At 42.0% G+C, this 20,440-nt stretch overlaps 1 protein-coding gene across 6 annotated transcripts in view; it reads right to left on the bottom strand.

Annotated features, from left to right (window-relative positions):
• The window catches only part of LOC116330462 (unconventional myosin-IXAa-like), a 148,975-nt gene extending 128,831 nt beyond the window's left edge, over nt 1-20,144 (bottom strand). For all 6 annotated transcript variants that reach the window (XM_039614970.1, XM_039614973.1, XM_039614974.1 and 3 more), the window contains exon 1: nt 19,773-20,144. The gene's annotated coding sequence lies outside the window, so the exon portion shown is untranslated. The remainder of the gene's footprint in view (nt 1-19,772) is intronic.
• Between the last annotated feature and the right edge of the window lie 296 nt (nt 20,145-20,440).

Genomic DNA, 20,440 nt, shown 5'->3' with positions numbered 1-20,440 from the left:
TATTCACTTTTACAGTACTTCCTGGCATTGTTTTAATTCGTTTCAGCTGTGTCCCATTACCCTCCTGTGTCCACTTACCTTGATTACCTCACATGTAAGATTTTAAGGCCTGCCTTTTGTCCGTTTTCCTCCCAGTGTGTTCCTGACTATTTTGTTAGGATTCTGCTTTCCTTGTCCTGTGGACTTTTGTATTCTGTGGATTTTGTACCAGCCATAATAAAGGGCTTGCTTTTAGTTATCCTGCCTGTCTCAAAGCGTGCTTTTGGGTATTGTTGCGACCCTTGACAGTGGCCATTGCTTAGTAATGCCCCATCAGTACTGTACAGGCCTTCAACACAGTTTAAAACAAATCTGACATGTTTATAATGTAGATTTTTTTCCTCTCTTCCTTTTGGCACAATAAGGAGAGTGAATTACAATCTTTAAAAAGGTATAGCTGTAGAGTTTACCCTTTATAGTGACAATTACTATGTTAAGGATTGACAGGGTGAGTGACATTTGACTTTTTAAGACATGCAACAACATGCTGAAGTGGGAGAGTTCTTGGGGTTTTAGAAAATGATTAAATATTTCTGATATTCTCACCTGTCTTCCAACTCATTTTAACTCACATTAAAGCCAGTAGTGTTAGAATTAACTCTATAACCGTTAACAGCTACAGTAATGGTCTGACAGCATCAACTGAATGTGGAGCTGATAGCAACTCTCATCTCCTCTTTGTGGACCGAGCGATTGTATTATTAAGCGAAGACCTCTGGCACTGAACGCTCCGCTGCGTCCTATCATTGAAAAACGGATGACGTGTCAAAAGAGAGTCAGTGGTATGTTCTGACCCTGGAGGCTAACGTGGGACCACAAAAGGGTCTTTGGCGAAGATAACTCTAAATAGGGTCATAAATCAAGGTCTTAGCTCAACGAGATCAGCACATGCTGTAGTTATCAAATCCTAAAGATCCTCAAGCAGAGAAATACAGTCTTAAACTGTCCTTCAAAGACAGACGAATACTGAAGAACAGCTGCACACAAAATTATCATTAAGACTACAAATGTGATTAGTATCTTTTAAATGCAATACCCAAAACTATAAACAGATCCTCTGATGTCAAAAGGGCTTTGAGGCTCATTTTTATGCTTCTTTGGTTTCCTTGAGGAAAAGACAACCAGATTTTTCCAACAAAATCTAAAACCTATGGATTATTATTATAGAAAACACAGATTTTGTTCAATAAGATAATCTTGATAAACACCACTTTCATGATTTTTCAATGATATCACAGGAGGTTAAACTCTAATGTTAGGATACAAACAACAGCCAGGTCACATGACTGCAGGGTCAACACCACTAAGCTTATATGCTCGCCATGATGAGAGTGCATGTCCCCATCTTCTCGTTTGGGCACAAGTGAGGTTTTATTGACATATTTCATGTCGTAAAACAAATGTTGGGTTAACTGTCTGCCTTCTTTTATACATCCAACCACAAACCCACTGAAAAAATGACTAAAGAGTTCAGGGAACCAGAAGTACAGTAATGATAACTTATTTCCAGCTTCTAGGACTCATTCTTATGCCACTGTCTTGCCACATCACAACAACCAAACCCAAAAATCATGTCCTCATTGACTGAGATACAGAAATGCTTCAATTACATCTCCTTCAGTTTTTCCTGAAACCAAATACCCAGTGACTATCCTTGGTCCACGAGGTTACCATAGCAACAGCTGTGTCTCAGTCACCCTGTGTGCCCTCCCGAGACCAATCCTGTACAGATTAGATGTGACCATCAAACGGAGGAACTGGATCCTCAGAAGATTAGAGCCCAGAAGCAGAAACTATGTGACAAACTCGCAGCTTTCTGTTCGCTCGTGTGACTCCGGACTGTCCTCCAAAACTCCTCAGAGGATGTTTTGAAAATGCTCACGTCGCCTGTAGCCCACAGATGTGTTTTATGTCAGCTAAAAGGGAAAAAAAAGAAAAGTGGCAGTTAAGGCCAAAGAGGAGAGAACAGGAAAAAACGAAAAGCAGCATCAAATTACTTTACAGCGTCTGCCAAATCCTGTAGGATGATGTCAGAGATGTTCAAACACATTTTTTAATACTGTAATAAGGCTTCATGGCCGCCAGCTATCTTAGATTATTAGCATTTAGACAGATCACATTCATGATGACATTTTAAAGAGCAGAGGTTTGCAGGAACGGCCGAGGGTCCGTCTGCAGTATCAGCCACCAGTCTGCTTCCTACGCAGAGCCCCTGAGGGCAGACACGAGAGCTGTTAAGAGTGTGTGCATGTGTGCGTTTGTGGCGATATCAGTGACGTGGGATTAGGTACACTCAATTTAGTCCCAAGAATGCAGCCATCAGGCCAAAATGCATCTCCCACAAGGCCTCAGGGCACGTTTTAGAAAACAGGGTGGGACCATAGACAATTTAACACTTACAAAAATATCATTGGCATGACTGAAACACATCATTGAAAAATCTAAACATGTGGCCACGTTCTGTGAATTTTAACGCTTTAATATAAATAATACAAAAGACGTGTGTGAATCCTCTCTGGGAACAAAGAAACCTATTACATCCTCATCAATAAATCACGTATGGATGCGATGGTGAAACAGATAGTCGGTTTCCTCACACAGGAGGGGGGATGAAGTGTGTAATTTAATGGTACAATAACATTTTCTTTTTTAAGTTTACGTTTCACTGCATCATGACTTTTATTTTTCCTCTCCCCCCAAATTGAGAGACAGCGTGAAGCAAGAAAAAAAAAAAGAGGAATAACTAGTAACATCTGCTTTTAGCAGTCTGCAAGTGTGACCTGAGTAGATTCATTTTCTGTACCAGCCAAGAGCAGCGAGACAAAAACAGACACAGACAAAGCTCTCTACACTTCCCTTAAAGTGTGACCACAAACTCTCACCACATTCAGCAGACACAGACACACTCGAGGTGAATAAAGCCACAGACTACGTCAAGATGTGCTGCAGAAAACAAATGCAAATCATCAACAGACACAGCCATGTTGAGATTTTAGCATGCCCTCAGTATCCTGCTGCACCTAAAAGCAGCTGTGTTCCTATCAGGGTACAAATAACAACAATTTCTTACCATACCCTGAACTGATTATGCTGTATAAGTGCATCATAAAGATATATTATGGCTGCCACTACAACATATCCTACAGGCAGGTATTGGGTAGGCTCCACTATGCTGGGATTAGCCCATAGATGGAAGTTATTATAAGAAGGATGTACAGCACCAGGACCTGATATGATCTACGCCAAACAGCACTCAAAACAAGGGGCTCCTAACAGCAGGTACTCATCCAGACTGGATAACACAGCGCAGAACAATCCTGATCATGAAGGATCCCTACATGGGTAAGATCCCATTGAACTACTGGCCAATTACCTGCCTCTCCACAACGTGGAAGCTCCTCTCAGGCATTTTAGCCAAGCTGAATAGGCACAAGTCTATACGTGAACACAGCTCAGAAACACATTGGAAATATCACCAGAGGGTCAAAGAATCAACTCCTGTTTATCAGAACAGTACTAGGACTACAAGACCAGACAGACCAACCTGAGGACTCCCTGGGTTGAGTACAAGAAAGCCCACAACTCAATGCTCAATGAAGACAACACTAGTGACCAACTTGAAGGCAATCACACAAGTTACCATCAAGTGCAGAATACACCCAGGTGAATATGCTGTCCCTGCTGTTCTCAGTAGGCCCCAATCCCCTAAACCAGCCCAGCACTAAGAGTAGATATGGATATAGATTCAGGAGGGGAGTGACCATCAGCCAGACATCGACTCACTGATCCATCTCACCAGCATCCACCAGTGTTAGAGCAACTGGAAGTATATAATAGCAGAGATACAGTGCAGCTACAAGTACCTGGGTATCCCGCAGGCCAAAAGGAACCCAGATACCCAACTAGAATAATAAGCTGGTCACAGGAGTAGATGGATACCACTGATGACAAGATATGAAAACTCCTGACAATGCACAGAGGTCTCCACGTGAAGTCCAGCACTCTGAGGCTCTATGAGCAACTGAAAGAGGGAGAGCAAGGAATACACGGACTTGGAGCATCCACAAATAACATCAGGATGAAGCAACTGGAGATAGACAGTGATGAGGAACAGGAGGGGAATCTCTGGATGGCCAACCACCTGTGTGGGATATACAATCGACAGAGGAAGGGCCTGAGATGAAGAAATCCTAATGAAGGCCAGCTTAAAGGACAGCACAGAGACTCTGATGTGGCGGCACAAGACTACATCCTAAGCAGCAGACCCATAGAGGCAGAACTCTAACAAAACCAACAGGACCCAAGTCTGTGAAATGGTGCTCCAGAGACCATCCACAACACAGCAGCACAATGTAAGATGCAAGGTGAGACACATACACTGAGAGGCATAACCAAGTGGTTGGGAAACCACTTGTGGTGCATATGGACTAGAAGTCCCCAAGTCCTTATGGAAGACCACCAAAGGGGGTCGAAAACAACAGGGCTAAGTTCCCGTGGGACTTCCAGACAAACTTCATGAAGAAAGGAATGATACAACTAAGCTAGGCTTTTTCCAGTGTGGGATATCCCCATCATTCATGACAAAAAACAAAGAAGAAAATGTGGAGCATTTCTCACTGTTTTTGCTACAAGTATACGTTCTATCATGGTGTCATCCATTTTTTAAAAAAATAAGGGGTCACTGGAGAAGTAGTCTAACCAGAGATGACCAGATCCTTCTCGCCCCAGCAACCACCTCCAGCTTTAGGAATACCGAGTCATTCCTATACTACCAAAGAGACACCTGACCTAGGAGGGGACCAGGAACATCACAGATGCTTGAACCACTTCAGATTAGATTGTCTTAAATTAGCTCTACTTGCCTACTTCAGTCATTCCCAAGTTTAGTCCCTTAGGAATGACTGAACCTCTCACCTGTCTAAAGCTGAACTCAGACAATCTTCAGTAGAAGCTGATTTCTCCTGCATATATAAACAATCATGTTCCTTCTGTCTCTAATCAGGCACAGTGGCCATAAATAAGGGTAGGAACATACACTGCCCAGTGATTTGACAGAATTGCCCTCGCTCTCAGTTATCTCTTAGATAACAGACAGTGTTTCATCAGATGCAGATACAAATACACCCTGAATTTAAACATGCACACATATTGCTTTTAGCTTTACCCACAAGGTCAGTTTCATCAGTAATAGCCCAGACACACAAACACAACACATCTCTGCAACCGTCTGTAGAAGCTTTACTGATCAAAGATGCTCTACACTTCAAAAGCTTTCTAAAAACAATGATAATAAACCACATTTTCTTAAATCACTATGATTTTCTATCAGTTAAATTAACACCAGATTTCAATGCTTGTCTGCATTAAATACACATGCATTTGCTATTAAATGTAACCTTCCTGTTAAAGCTCAATAATTTCATTGCATCGAATTGATTTGTTGGTGGAATGACCCAGTTTCCCCACATGAAAATTTCATTTTGAACAAACACGCATGTCCAACACATTGCTGGCAACACAAAATGACTGCACAGGATTAACACTCACACATCATGAAAACAAAAGGCACATCTAATCACACACACACACACACACACACACGGTCCACAAGGCGATCTAGACATATAGCGCAGACACCGTCTCCCCTCCCCCTCCCTTTTTCCTCCCTTTCTCCATCCAGCCACCAAATCCACTTAGAGGCCAGTGTGTGACTCGCTGATTGTTTTCTCTGTGGCAGCAGCTGCTCTGCCTCCCTCCTCTGCCTCGGTCACCTAATCAACTGTCAGTCAGCTGGAGAAGGACTGAAGAGGTCGGAGATTAAAATTTCCTTCAGTAATGAACACATCCAAGGTCTCTAATCCTTCAGAGCCCAGCCTACAGATGAATTCAAAGCAAGGATCCATCAGATTTTCATGTCTTTTATTTATACAAACCATGTCGGAGACGTGGAAAGCAGACTCTGCAAAGACTATTCACCAAAAACAAACAAATAAATCAAATAAACAGAAAAATAATGCAATCAGCAAGGCTCACTGGGGCTGGGGTTTGCTTGGATATCCTGTGTTTTTCTGAGAGTAACAAAGATGGAAGACATAATCTACAAACAGGAAGTAGCAAGTGGCTTTAGCGATGATGCTGAAGAGCTTTTTTTTTAATTTTAATAAAAAAAACAAAAAACAAACAGACAGCACAGAGTAACCTGGCACTTGATGTTTGGCTTTTGATATTTCCGGGGTTTGTGGTGGGGGAGACAAACAAGCTCAAAAAGCCTGAGTGGAGGTTGCCAATATAGTCTGCATGTACTAACGAGGATGATTGTACGAGCATGAACCACATCTAACCTGTATCTGTGCTCATTTTTTATTCAGTTCAGACACATAAACATATTCATTTATTAATTTTAAATATGCTTATTTTGATAAAAAGGATATCTCAAGTAGGCCTGCAATGTGCAATAACAATATGACTTGATATAAGTAAACAAATATTAAAGATTTACCTTAAAAACTAATCTAAAACATTTAACTTACATATAAAATATTACATGGTAACTTCCTCTGGTGGGTTTTTAGCCATCCAGCCACTTTCTGGAGTCAGCTGTTCAGCTCTGGAGACATCAGTGTACAGAAATCTGTCTTCTCTTTAATATAATGAAACTAAACTGCACTCCTCTTTTGGAAAACTGAAGAAAAAAAAAAATACAAACTCAGCAACCGTCTTTTTCCAGAAACTATGAAACAGGTTCTCAAAATAAAATCCACAAACCTCTCTGAGCAGTTTCAAATAGGAACTATTTACTTTCTGTTGAGCTAAACCCAGCTGAACACAACCCGTCCCTTTAAAGTGTGCCAAGTGCGTCGCCTATTTGCACACTTTTTGCTTTAATAAATACACAACTGACACAGACGTGCTTAAGCACAATTTTACGCAACAAGGTCAAACGTTTGTATGAGCTTGAGTGCGTGGCACATGCAAATCACATGACTTTTGTCATGTGATTATGTGCTAACCGGTGCTAGCCGGAAGATCTCATCAAGTTTGTGTAAAACTGACTAAACATCTTTTATTTGTATTTGGTTTTTTTACATCTACATACTCAACGATAAATGCAATCCAACAGATTAAAAATATATTGTGTAGTTAAGATACATGGTGGTGCAGCGGATGCAGATTCACATGGTAATTTTTCAAAATGCAGCTATGCAGGAAGATGGCATCTGACACGTGATTGTGGACATATGTTATTAGTGTAAATGTGTGGGTGTGTGTGTGTGTTTGCTGAGCGTGTTATGACTCAAAGACCCTTTATTCACACCCATGTAGCCACAGCGGGCCAGCTTTCACACCCTGCTCAAACTAAATTAAACCCCACTGTTTCCACCTTGATCTAAACTAGACACACACACACACACACACACACACACACACACACACACACACACACACACACACACACACACGCACACACAGTCATGCATCTGTCCTGAGCTTGATTTGTACACACTCTCTTTCTCTGGTGGACTTTTAAGCGCCGTGACAACAGCCAACCACAACGCAGCTACTCCGAACCCTCGAGCCAATCACTAGTCTCCCTTCGTTCTTTGCCGCCCAATGAGAGCGCTCCGTCCACGGCTGGTTTTATACCAACGGCTTTCATCATTGTTCCAGATGAGATTGTAGCTCTGCTGCTGCTCGGCTCTCCTCTTCGCACCAAATAGCATCTGCTGCCTGAGAGGAAACTGAGAGCTTTTCATTAGCGCCACAGCTGCAGACACGACAGACTCCCTGATGAATTCATACTGTACGTTTCACCAAAAATATTAACTGTCGCTCCTTCTTCATCGTCTCTGCAAGCTGTTTATCACTCGCCCTTGCTACGTTACACTGGTTTCCCTCATTTACAGTGTTCATCATGCTTTACAGTGTTCCGATACGTGAAAGTGTCCACTGCTCATTAGGAGAGCAGCACACCATTATATTTGTTGAGGATTCATCTATCAAGTCGACATAATCACATGTATCTCAAAGACAAAGACAACTAGCAAGCATTTACATTTTAGAAGCTGATACCTGTGAATATTTTGGCAGTTTTTCAAAACAAAAAGGATTCACCGTGGAGCGAATAAAAACCATTTTCAATTTTTAATTGGCCAGAAAAAAGAGAGAAAAATAACCCACATTTAAAGCTGCTGTCTTATATCTTTCTATCTGCTGATGCCATCATTTACTAATGGAGAAAGAGAAAAAAAAACAACCCAGACACAACTGGAGATTTCTTCAGGACAATGTGGAGGCAGATCTAAAAGCAGCACCTGAACGCAGTGAAAACATTTTTCATCACTATAACAGAAATTTAGGTGAAAACCCATCTTACCTGATGCACCTCTGTGAAGCTCATCAGCAGTGTCGGGTTATTGTTTCCAACTAGCTGCTTATTTGAAAGCGAGCGAGCGAGTCTGGCTCCTAGCAACTGCTGCCTGACAGGGAAGGTTGAAGGGGTTACGCTGTCACAAGGACCACAAGCCTGAATGAATGAACAACGTGCAGCAGAGAGAGGAGGAGGAGGAAGCAGAAGAAGAAGGACCGAGCTTTGACCGTCTGCACATCCAAACACTAACTAATTGCTTTATTAACATATAAATAAAAAAGATGAAAATGAGACAAAGGAAAGGGGAAACACGGGCGGCCATGAAAACACAGCGGCTGCAGGCTTTTGTTGTTGTGGCCAGTGTTTAGAAGCCCAAACAAGACAGACACGAGCTAATGAAGAGCATAATAGAGAGGACTAAGCTGCTTCATTGGTATGCCTTTATCAGTAACAGGTAATCATCAAAGAATCAGTTGATTATTTTCCAAATGTTACAAAAAGGTACAAAATTCTCATCAAAATCTTCAAAATAACCGCTCAGCTCTAGTTTCAACAACACTGACAAGTACATCTATCAGAAAACAATGATACTTGGATACTGTTAGTAAAAATTACTATCAGATTAGATACTTTTTTGCAACAGTATTGATACCAACGCTTCTGTGTTCACCTCCTGCAGCTGAAGCAGAACTTCAGATAGCCCCTCCCCTCACTAGCAGCTGAACACATCAATAGTAGCGCAACTAACATGACACTGACTCCCTGATCTTTAAGAATTTCAAGAGGTCAGTAAAGCTCTCATGTCAGCAACATTGAAGTATTAAATCTTTATCATAAATATTACCTGGTCAACATACACATTTAACTGTTAACTTTTTAAGTATTAACAATTATCCCATTAGCCATCTGTTCAGTTATCATTAAGATGATAAATTTAGTCTTGTAAATGTCACAAAACAGTACAGCATTCTCTTCAAAGTTCTTCAAAGTCTTCAAAATAACCAGTTCTGTTTGACTAAAGCTCTCAAATCCTCCCAAAGTTCTTTACGAAGGATTTCCAGAGGTCAGTAAAGCTCTAGTTTCAACAACATTAAAGTATTAAACAGTTATCATAACTGTAAACCTGAGCGAGGACTAACAGAATAGGTGTTATTGTGGTAGATTATGTAGCAGAAGAAGATGCAATGATCATTTTTTAAACATCAAGTGGGATTTATGCTTCTGTGGTAAATCTACACTGCAGGTGCGTCATAACCACCAACAATTTTAAAACTTTACACCATGACCGGACATGCACCTCCGCAGACATGGGGGTTACATTTCTAGGAAAGCTTTGACCAAATTCTTCTAACGTTGTTCATGTGTAAAATAAAAAAGCTAAATCTCATGTACATAGGACCTGTGAGACAATGTCACTTCCTGCACATGCAACACAGGATTTGGTAACTTTGGGGTATTTACAGCAAACTCCAGTACAGGACGATGACTGGACACTGAGACAGAGACGCTGTACAAACTGCAAATCTACAGATCCCGTGACTAAGGCAACCGAACCAAAGGATCCTACCTGCTATATTCGTATTGTGCCGTCCCAGTTTAGAGTCGTGCACCAAAGTAGGACAGGCTGCAGGACAGAGCAACTTTCAGACAACCTTGGCAAAATGACTACGCTTTTATAGCCACAAAGGAAAGTGAGACGCAAGAAAAGAGGCATGAAAGAAAATGTGACCAAGAAGAAAATGAGGGCAAAAAGAAAGAGACTGTTAGGACAGGAATAGTTTACATTTTTTAAACTGATCTCAGCAGGACACCTTTGACTTTTTTTTTCCTTTCAGAAACACAGAAAACCTGAATTTATGACTGAAACTAAAAATCATGTCAGGGGTGTTAAACTCGTTTCAGTTCGTGGGCCTCACAGAGCCTGGTTTAATTTTAAATGGTCCAATTCTGTGAAAGCATTGCACAATAACTTGCATTTTTAAAAGAACATTTTTCTCTAGTAGAAATGTGACCAGGACCAGTACTTACAGTACCTTTTGAACTGCTGAAAACACAAATCTACTGGTTTTTATTGTAGGGGTTTTTCTTAGTGTTCTCAGAAAAAATGACACTCAGATACTAACTGATCTTGAAATTTACTATCAGATTAGATACTAATTTGCAGGTATCGATACAAACAACTCTGTGCTCACCTCCTCCATCTGAACAGTCATCTGAAAGTCACATGGCCCCTCCCTTCACTAGCAGCTGAACACATCAACAGTAGTCAACAAGTAACTTGGCACTGATACCCTGGTCTTTGTGAGAAATTTCAAGATGTCACTAAATCTTTCCATCGTTTTAACAACATAGAAGTATTAAGCAGGCATCATAAATATGAACCTGCCCGGCATACATATTAATGTTAGCCGTTTAAGTGTTAGCTATCTTTAACTCGTCATTAAGGTAGCAGCCAGCAGCTATGGCTAATTATAGAATAACAACATTATTTCTGGGTTTAGGCATCAATTGTTATGTTAACAGAAAATATTAATTAAAACAATAACACAATTATTTGTGTCTAAAGAGTACTGTTTCTCTAAATCTCCCAGACTGAAGCTAAGGAAGGTCTACCAGCGACTAGACAAAAACAGTGCCAGCCTGTTTTAACAACTATTTGATCAGCAACAAAAATACAGTCACAAGACTGTGGCTAAATTTACATAAACCAGTATTGCTGTAATTTTCTTTTTTTTAATGATTTCTCTTAATTTTGGCTTTTTTAACTCTGTGGTATCGAAAATAGCATTGAGTACTTAGTATTTCCCTGGGTGCAGGTCTTGATTTTGACATTACAGTGCTGTGACAAGCACGCTCTGTAAAGTATCTTCTTAAAATGTTTACCTGGGGCATAATCAAGATTTTAAGAAGCCAAAACCATAATTCCAAGAGAAATACACCCGTTGCTCCACTCCCTGAAAAATATGACAGCATTAAGTGTTCTTTATTTTTTCTCATTTAATGAATAGCTCATGTATAAAACAGATGAGGGACAGCCTGAGATGTCTTAAGATAAATAAGTGTGATTTCTTATCTTAGTTTTTCCACAATCATTCAGTCTGCATGTAGCTTACAATTCACAGAGCACACTGGAAATGCAGTTTTTTGGAATTGGTAGGAAATTCATGCAATGTTTGGTGACCAGAAGAAGTGTTGAGTGTTGAGAGAGCGGCAATCCAGCAGCAAGGATCCCGACTTCATCAAACTGACTGCGCCACACCCAACTCTGGTCACAGACTGCTTTGTTCTGGCTCTGGCCACTACTGTCTCTTTCTCTCTCTCACACACTGCCAACAGCATACTGCAACAAAGCAGTGGCAGACAGTAGGTCACATGCTTGTTCTGCCTGCTTGTCGTACTGTGCATGTATTCAAATTCCTCTCGCATGTGTATCGGCTGCCAGCTCTCTTCAGCAGGGCGTCATTTGGCTACGAATCCCAACCCGCAGCCGAGGCCGCAGTGACTGAAGCCAGACTCTGCAGCCTGCAAACTAACTGACAGAACGAATATGAAACAAGCACTTATTATAGACGGTAGTTCAGCATTTAGGGAAGTGACACAAGCGTGGAATAACGCAGCCCCCCTTCAGTCTGTAGGCACCGTGTCAAAAACGTTTAAAAAACGAACCACTGACACACAAGTGAGATGTGACATTATCAACTGCCTCGGAACCCCAAAATGACACGGTGCTAATTGCAGAGGGGGGCAAGAGTTTTTCTTACTACTGATTTAACCTCACAGGCATTTTCACAGGCAGAGTCTGGCAGACTTTAGGGGAGAGTGGCTGGCTGAGCTAGATCTGTCAATCTGGGCAGCGACTCCATCAATCTGGTGTTAACACAGTGAGACAAACAGTGCAAGCATCAGCATCATGAGCAGAGCTAAAACACACGGCGGGGCCTAATACTGGCCACCTGAACTCACTCGAGGCCTTTAAGTGCAAGTTCAACCATTTTCAATTGCTGCTTAAAACTTCATATGAGAATAATAATAATAACTGAAGGAATTTGAGATTTTTCAGCATTTCTGGATGACTTCCTCTGAGGTGCGTCCATTGTTTCCAAGAGCTGAGGTTTGGATTCTGGCTCCCCTCAGCTGCTTAACACATAAACTCAATAAAACAAACACACAAAAAAAAGGTCAATGTGATATTTTATGGATGACTCCAAGGAAATGGCCTTTAGTCGCCCTAGTTACTAATCTACTGAAAAGCCATTGGAGCTCTGACACAGTGAACTTGCAATCTTAAGAAATTAATGGAACTAATGACTGACAGACCACTGTTCACTTAAATGCATGGTCTGGGGTCATGTGGCTCATGTGAGCACCAAGCCACACAGAAGTGGACAAGGAAAGGCAGACGAACTGGAAATGTTCACAGGGAAATTCCACTTTCATACAATTTGGGTTTTATATCAGTTGATATCAGTTGTGATAACTCTGCTCGCTCCGACTTGATAATCATTAAAGAGGGTAAACGGCACCAGTATTTACACAGTCCTATAGGATTTGTTTATAGGTTTTATGTACCCAAACTGTCAATTGTGATGGAGCTTTTCAGAGAACATGTTTCCATTTCATCTTTAAATGACTCAACGCGCCTTTACAAAGTATGCAAACAGTTTTAGAGATAATTACAGCATTTGAGTGTACTCACTACAGGCATAATTTCCAAATAAAGTGGTTAAGATAATCTGTGAACCAGACTCATTTGACTACTTGCGTATTTCGCCCTGCCAAGCAAAAGCCATAAAGTACAGTAGAAAATGCTACTTTAAAGATACCACAATTATTTTCTTAACTGTATGTGACGTGAAAGACGTCCTTTACTTTCACATCTTAGTGCCCGTTAGCATTTTGGTTTTCTGGCATACAAACTCAGTGTTTTGATCGTTCTATTCACAGAAATAACAGCCAGCTGAAACTGTTGCGTTTGGTAAATGATTTTACGATAATTAAGAGAGAAAATGATACACGTATGCATATATACTGGTATATGCAACAAACTCAGACAGCAGTATCTTATCTCCTGTCCCAAATTGTTCTTTGTAGCGGTTCAGTCCACAGGGAGTAAAATAAAACTCATGATATAATTCATTGGAGGCTGCCAGCTGCATTATTAGGACAGGTCTTTACTGGAGCCAGGGACAAAGCAGTTTAGCTAAACGTAACGTGTAGCTGGCGAGGATCGACTTGAGTTCTTGTGGTAAGTGACACTGTTTCCAGGTTCTTGGGCCAAGTCACATTCTAAGTGGTTAGTTTTTGCAGAACTGCCAAAACCTGAAGTTCCTCCAATGGCTACTTAAAGCTGTTTCCAAAACGGAATAAATCCCATTGACTCCCATGCTAAAATGCCAAACTTTAGAGGTGAAATAAACACTTTTACAGCCTGGTATAAAAATGGTTTTGGCCTGTATCGCTAATTTCACTCACTGTGACTGTTGGGTAAAGCTTAAAATTGTAAATTATTATAGGCAGTGCACTGTTGGTGATCGATGGGTGACAGTAGATAAAAACACTGAGCTGCTTGGTTTCTGTGATACGCAGGTTTTGTTTTGAACCCCTTTCTACACAAGCCATATTTAGCATCCTATTAATCAGCCTTAGCTGTCCCAAGCTCTACCCTCTCATGCAGTAGTTGACAACACGTTGACCACACACAGCTTTTAATATCAGAGTTCCACCAAAAATTCCTCTTTATATACCATAAATATACTGCCTTCAGAAACTAGTAGAGACATATAAAGGTAAGAGAGACAGTCTTAATCTGCAGAGGGAGTCTCACTGCTGGCTGATTTAAAAGGAATCCTTCAACATGTATCAACGCCTAAACTCGCTCGCTTAATCATCCTCGTTCCCTGTCAAAGTCTCTCTTGCTGCCTCTCCATCTGTAACCAGCTAGGCAGGATGGAGGGGAGCGGTGCGGTGCCGCTGGCTGCTCTTTGCCCCCGGGCAGTGCCAGGGGACTGATCCATGCCCTCACCGGCTGCTGCCTACTGTAAGAACCACAATCAAGTGCGCCTATTCTCTATGTCAAAATAAGCCCACCAATAAAACCAAGACATGTTTATTTCCACAAGGCGAACGCTCGTTAAATGGTGCCTAAAGCAGTGACAGCCATAGCATGAGGTTAATGAATAATACAAAGGAGATGTGAGAAGTGATAATGGATGCAGAAATCCACGGAAAGCCGGGCTTTGAGCAGCTGTAGGAATAACAAACAGCGGAGCCCCCACCAAGAATCGAGCCATGTTGGAATCAAAAGGACTTCTGCTATCATGCTAACAATCTGCGCCACTGACACTTCTTATACTGCAGTAAATCCTTTCAAGAAGCTTCTGGAGAAAAAAAAAAGTGAAAGGTATTTTAATCTCATCAGACAGCTGCACAAAAGAGAGGTAGGAATTCTCACCGGCTGTCTTTTTGGTTTGGACGCAGCTCCTTTGAATGTTTTTCTCTAAATAACACCTAACAAGTAAAATGCGCTCATGAATTAACCCCAGCTGCGGATGACGGATGTAATAAAGGGATAAACGTGTCTGTGTGAGGATTATTTGTTGGATTCAGGAGTTTGTGAGAAGAACTTCAATCGATGAAATGAAGCACTTAAAGACTCTGTATATCACAGCATCCACACTCTTAACAAGCCAGCTTCTGTCTTCACGGTGCACGTGTGTGACAGAGGTCAGCAGGTCACAAGGCGGCCTCCACTAACAGCAGAAGTGTGACAGCAATCGCGCTTGACTGAGTGATCCAGCCGACTGGAGCCTGCGATTCTTTATTTTAACGCACCCGTGTGCAGGTGTATGTAAAAATGAGTTTGTAGGGAGCAAATTGAAGGACACAGCAACATCTGATGCAACCAAGCTCAACCACCACTGATAACGGGATTTACCCAATCAATAAGCTGCCAGTGCTACATTGTATCTTCTTCGAATCATTTTGGGAATAAGACAGATTAGCTAAGGCATTAAAGAAAACCAAGACACTCTTTTTTTTATATAACATTTTAAAATGCCTTTATTCTCGTGGCATGAGCATGTTGAATCTAAAATGAAGACTTCCAGCATACACTCCTTCATCAGGCAGTGAAACAGATTTCATAAAAGCACTGGGTCTATTCTAGTGGTGTTCCACCAACACATTGTAGCAACAGTGAAATATTCCACCAGTGATGCACCACCAAGAGGAGGTCTCTTCTAAACATGGATCGAGTGTAGGAGTTTAAGAGGAAGTTAACACAACAACTACAAGCCTATTTTCTTGAAAATAGATAAGAAATGAAGTTTAATAAACTCCTTTTAAGAAGATCAACAAATATGTTGGTCTCTACTACATTTGTGCAGTGTTGGCAATGATTTCCCTTGCTGCGTTAGGTTTGTTGTAGATGGCTGCACATAACTGGAGAACTCCAAATGAGATAATGCTTCAGGTTCAGATACAGATGTGTAATCTGCAGACAATACACAACTGCAACAATGATGGGGAATAAACAAGCATGTTTCTGCATGTTTGCATGTGTTAGAGTCCTGACTTCAGGTCAGAAGATGAGGCTTGAGGTGAGGAGGAAGAGGATAAGATGTTATTCAGTTGGTGGTCACGTTGTCTGTTTTCCTATGTGTTTTTACTTTTTTGGCTCTCCGATGATAAAATATAGGTATGATTTTTCATAACTTGAGTTTGCGGGTGCACGCAAATGCCTCAGAGTTCAACATGGGAGTCTATGAAGACTGACACACTTTGGATCAAGCCAGGCTAACTTTTTTTTTAACATTTTCTGGACAACAGTTGAGGCCTAGGACACAACCACAACATGTATTTCTTGCTTTAAACAGACAGCTTTGGTCTTTCTAGGATAGCACTATCTTTTATATAATGGATTTTTTATCTAACAGATAAAAAAAACAAACATGACTTTTAATGTTCATCAGATTTTAAGAGTAAAAGCAAAACGTCAAACTGTGCACAGACATGCCTCAGTACTCCGCAATCCATCGCAGTGACTGATTTTTGAACGATGTCTGTAAAGGTTTGTTTCCTCTCACACCACAACCACCACAGTCCATGTGGGTGACACCTAAAATAAAACTGTGAGAAATCTCATACTATAAGTTGAAGCAGACAAAAGAGGGGTCTAAATTCAACTAACACATAAACAAACATGGAATAGAAATCAATTTAAGGCTTTTATATTTTCATTTACATTTGTCTGATCAAGGTTAGAAAATGTGAGGGCAAAGCATAACAAAAATAAAGTGCATAAACAGCAGATTTGAGCCATGGTAAATAAAATAAAACTAGTGACAACTGAAATCTGACTAGTTAACTGCAGTATCTTTTTAAAATCTTTTTGTCAGCGTGAATCCAAAGATAGATGCCTCACACACACGCATGCACACACACCATTCACACCATTGTGAATGGCTCTATAAATACACCTGCTTAGAGATGCACATAGCTGCTGACATGCTATATGAGGCCTTAACCTCATCCTGATATTGTTTTACATGAAACCTTGAGTATTTCTGCAGCAGGTTCAAGAATGAGTCAACACCTCATGCAAGGACAAAGGGGGTCCAGATTGTTCACACAGAAGCTTCATAAATGTAGTTGTTCACTGACTTAAATCCATTTGAACTGAATTAACTCGTTGTGCTTAAGCTATCAGTCAAACTGTCTGATCAACTGTCTTTTGAGGTGCTTATTTATGACAATAACTTGGCAATTTCACACTGCAACTGCACAGATTTGACCTGTTTCTTCTTTAAAAATTCAGACACTTGGCTTGGTAAATATTCCCTATTAATACTACCGTATAAGCCTCTCTTTTCTAACCCTTCCTTCACACATTTCCATTGGTTTTCCTGTTTCACATCAACCAAACAAACTGCAGATGTGAGAGCAATGAACCACAAGATTGTATGATTTGTCCATCCATTATCTTCCACTTATCTAATTCAGGGTCACGGAGGGCTGGGGCCTATCCCAGCTACCGTAGGGCGAGAGGCGAGGTACATCCTAGACAGGTTGCCAGCCTGTTGCAGGACTAACTCAGAGAGACAGATAATTTGGACTCCCAGTCTTACCTGCGGCCAATTTAAAATTACCAGTTAAGCTAACCTCACTACCTACACATCTTTGAATTGTGGGATAGGTTCAAGTTACTTGTGATGGTGGATTCAAACCCAGGACCTTCTTGCTGCACTAACAACCGCGTTGCCAGTATGGTTTATTATTTCTGATAATAAACGACATAATTTCAAGCTACATATTTAGTGTTTAAATAAAATTAAACCTTAGTGGAGAGCCTCCATATCATCAGGGACACGTGCACAAGTTCCCAGGTTCTGGATACAAGGTAGGATTCATAAATAGTGACCAGCTGTCAGCAGATCCCTGTCAAAGCGGTTTGGAAAATGGGCCCCAGTGAGTTAAACTGGCACACTGTGATGTTCACAAAGCAGCTTCCCAGCAGAAGATTGCATTTGCATTAAAAAGTCAAGAAAAAGCCAAATCTAGACACATTGGTCCAGAGCCTCTAAACAGCTGTAGAAAATAGATTAAAGGCTTCCACTGTTTATGAATTATTGAAATGACTGGTATCTCTCTTTCAGTGCCTTGAGTGCTCTTATGTGGTGTTTATATTAACTTGTGAGGAAAAATGGCCACACTGGCTGCTCTTCCGCTTTCACAAATGTCTTTATCTGCCACAGATTTAAAAACGAAACATCTCTGGGCCGCTTTGGAGCTCCTTCGCCGCGCTCACGAGCCCATTCGCCAGCCAGCTGGAGCTGTCAAAGCAATGTTTTCAGTTCTGCTCTCAAGGGCTTCGCCACTTACATAATGACCTGCATGAAATGTTAACGGCAGCAAAGTTGACACTGCAAAAAAGCAGCATGTTCCTTATCCCGAACCGGCAACGGGGAGAGTGAAACCAGACAGTACAGCTCAAGATCACCCAGAGGTGGTGAGGAGTGTTTGTCTCTCCTTGCCTGTCAAAGACGTCCACCCAAAATGCTGTTATCTGTTTTCTTGAAAGTCCCATCACTGTGGCATTTCATGCAGATTGCCACAGGGAGGGGAGGAGGAGGGTGGAACTAGTACTGGGGCTTTCGGAGCTAGTGGATGGAGACCTTGAGGGCACCGGTGGTCTGACTGAGGCCAAGCAGGCATGTTTTAACCTGTCAGCTGGTTTGAAATCACCTCATTTTGACTCAGAATCTCACTCAAGTGTTTTTTTATTTTCATCCTCAGCCTGACTTAACATCACAAAATGGCTCGTACTTTTTGGTATTACATCACACCAACATTTCCTCTACCTGCTCTCTCATTTCGATCTGTAGCAGGCTTACAGCTTAAAATCCCGCTCTGGTGTTGATAGCTCTACTTTTGCTGACAAGATCTGTGTCAGACTTGTTGATCGGATGGATGTGTGTCAAATTAGTGCATTCTTTAGTCACTCATTTGCATTAAAAAGTCGAATTGCCTACGTTTCGAAATCAAACCATTCAGAATCTACGATCAGGCCGGAATCAAAGCATGTTTAGACTACAGGTAAAGCAGAACGCTGCTCTAAGTGCACGCTGTGATCAACAGGACATAATACAGGATCTATACTGAGCCTCGTCCACAGCAGCTGAACATCCTCCTGCCCTGCTGTAAAAAAAAAAAAAAAAGCAGCTATGCCCCATCAGCAGCAGCAGCGTGATGTCAGCAAGCTGAGAGGCTCGCGCTTGACGAAAAAAAAATGTCACCACCGAGCGTCACGAGCTCACAGAGCGCGTTAGCGGGGAGGTAAATGACACAAAAACAAAGCCCCGCAGCTGCAGCTCCAGCAGCCCGTCCTCTGCGACACAGAGCCCGGCCGGGTCAGCGCCCCGGACCGTCTTACCCGTTTACACCAGTGCGTCACGTCTATCTGCTGCACCCCGCCAGATGTGGAGCCTCGCATCCACCGGCCAACATCTGTAACTGTACCCGCACATTTACTGCATTATGTAAGAAAACAGGGTGACATTCATCCGAGGCGGTGGCGGCGGTGGAAGAGGGTGACGTGAGAAAGGTGTAGGTGTGTGTGTGTGTGTGTGTGCAGGCATCATAAGGTGGAAGGTATTTTTGAATGATGGTGTGGGTTAGGTGTCCTGGTGGAACATCTGAACTAAGGTGGGGGGGTGGACAGGAGGCTGCAGCCGATGAGCTGACTGATCGGGGCAGCCAGCAGCTCCGCAGGACGGAGGTTTGGCATTCCTCACCCCGGTGTCTGCTCTTACTGACAGCGGGAGCTGAACAACACGGAGCTGAAAGAAAGGAGAAAAGGAAGGCTTACCTCCTCCACCGTGCCTTCAGTCTGAGCACAGCCCTCCGCCACAGACCGTCCTTTCTGAAGAGGAAGAGCAGACCTCCTCACCAAAAACACCCGTGCTGATTTTTTTTTTTTTTTTTTTTACCGCAGGGAAAAAGCCGCCGTCGTTAACAGAGCGCGTATCCGGCTGCTCAAATCTCCAAAATGTGCCGCAGATAAGATCCGGTCTTTGCCGTCCCTCTGTCCGTGTCGTACTCCCGGCAGCTTCTGTTTTGGGTGCTCCCGTCACGTCTGCCCTCCTCCCACAGCAGCTCCTCCAGCTCCTCTGTGCTCTCTTCTCGCTCTCTCTCCCTTTTTTTCCTCTACGAGCCGTGGTGCTGTTATCGCTCGTGTACTCGCGCTTGCGCGTTCACGTACACCGTAGGATGGGCGCTTTATAGCAGTGATGCTGGTGGGTGGAGGTGGGAGACTGCTATGAACCAACAGCGATTGTTTTCAAGAGATGACCTGAGCAATAAAAGTAGTTTTTGATAGTTTGTTTTTTCTGAGCAGAATTAACGTGTTCGATCTGAGAGTGTCACTCAGATCATGACGTGCAGAGGGGTGTGGCCAATGCTGACACACCCAATATATGATAAACTAACACGCACGCACACACACAGGAAGATGCATAAATTGGAGTAAAATATCTT

This window comes from Oreochromis aureus, linkage group 7 (assembly GCF_013358895.1).
Source record: "Oreochromis aureus strain Israel breed Guangdong linkage group 7, ZZ_aureus, whole genome shotgun sequence".
Taxonomy (NCBI): domain Eukaryota; kingdom Metazoa; phylum Chordata; class Actinopteri; order Cichliformes; family Cichlidae; genus Oreochromis; species Oreochromis aureus.
This window is presented reverse-complemented; position numbering and strand designations above follow the sequence as displayed.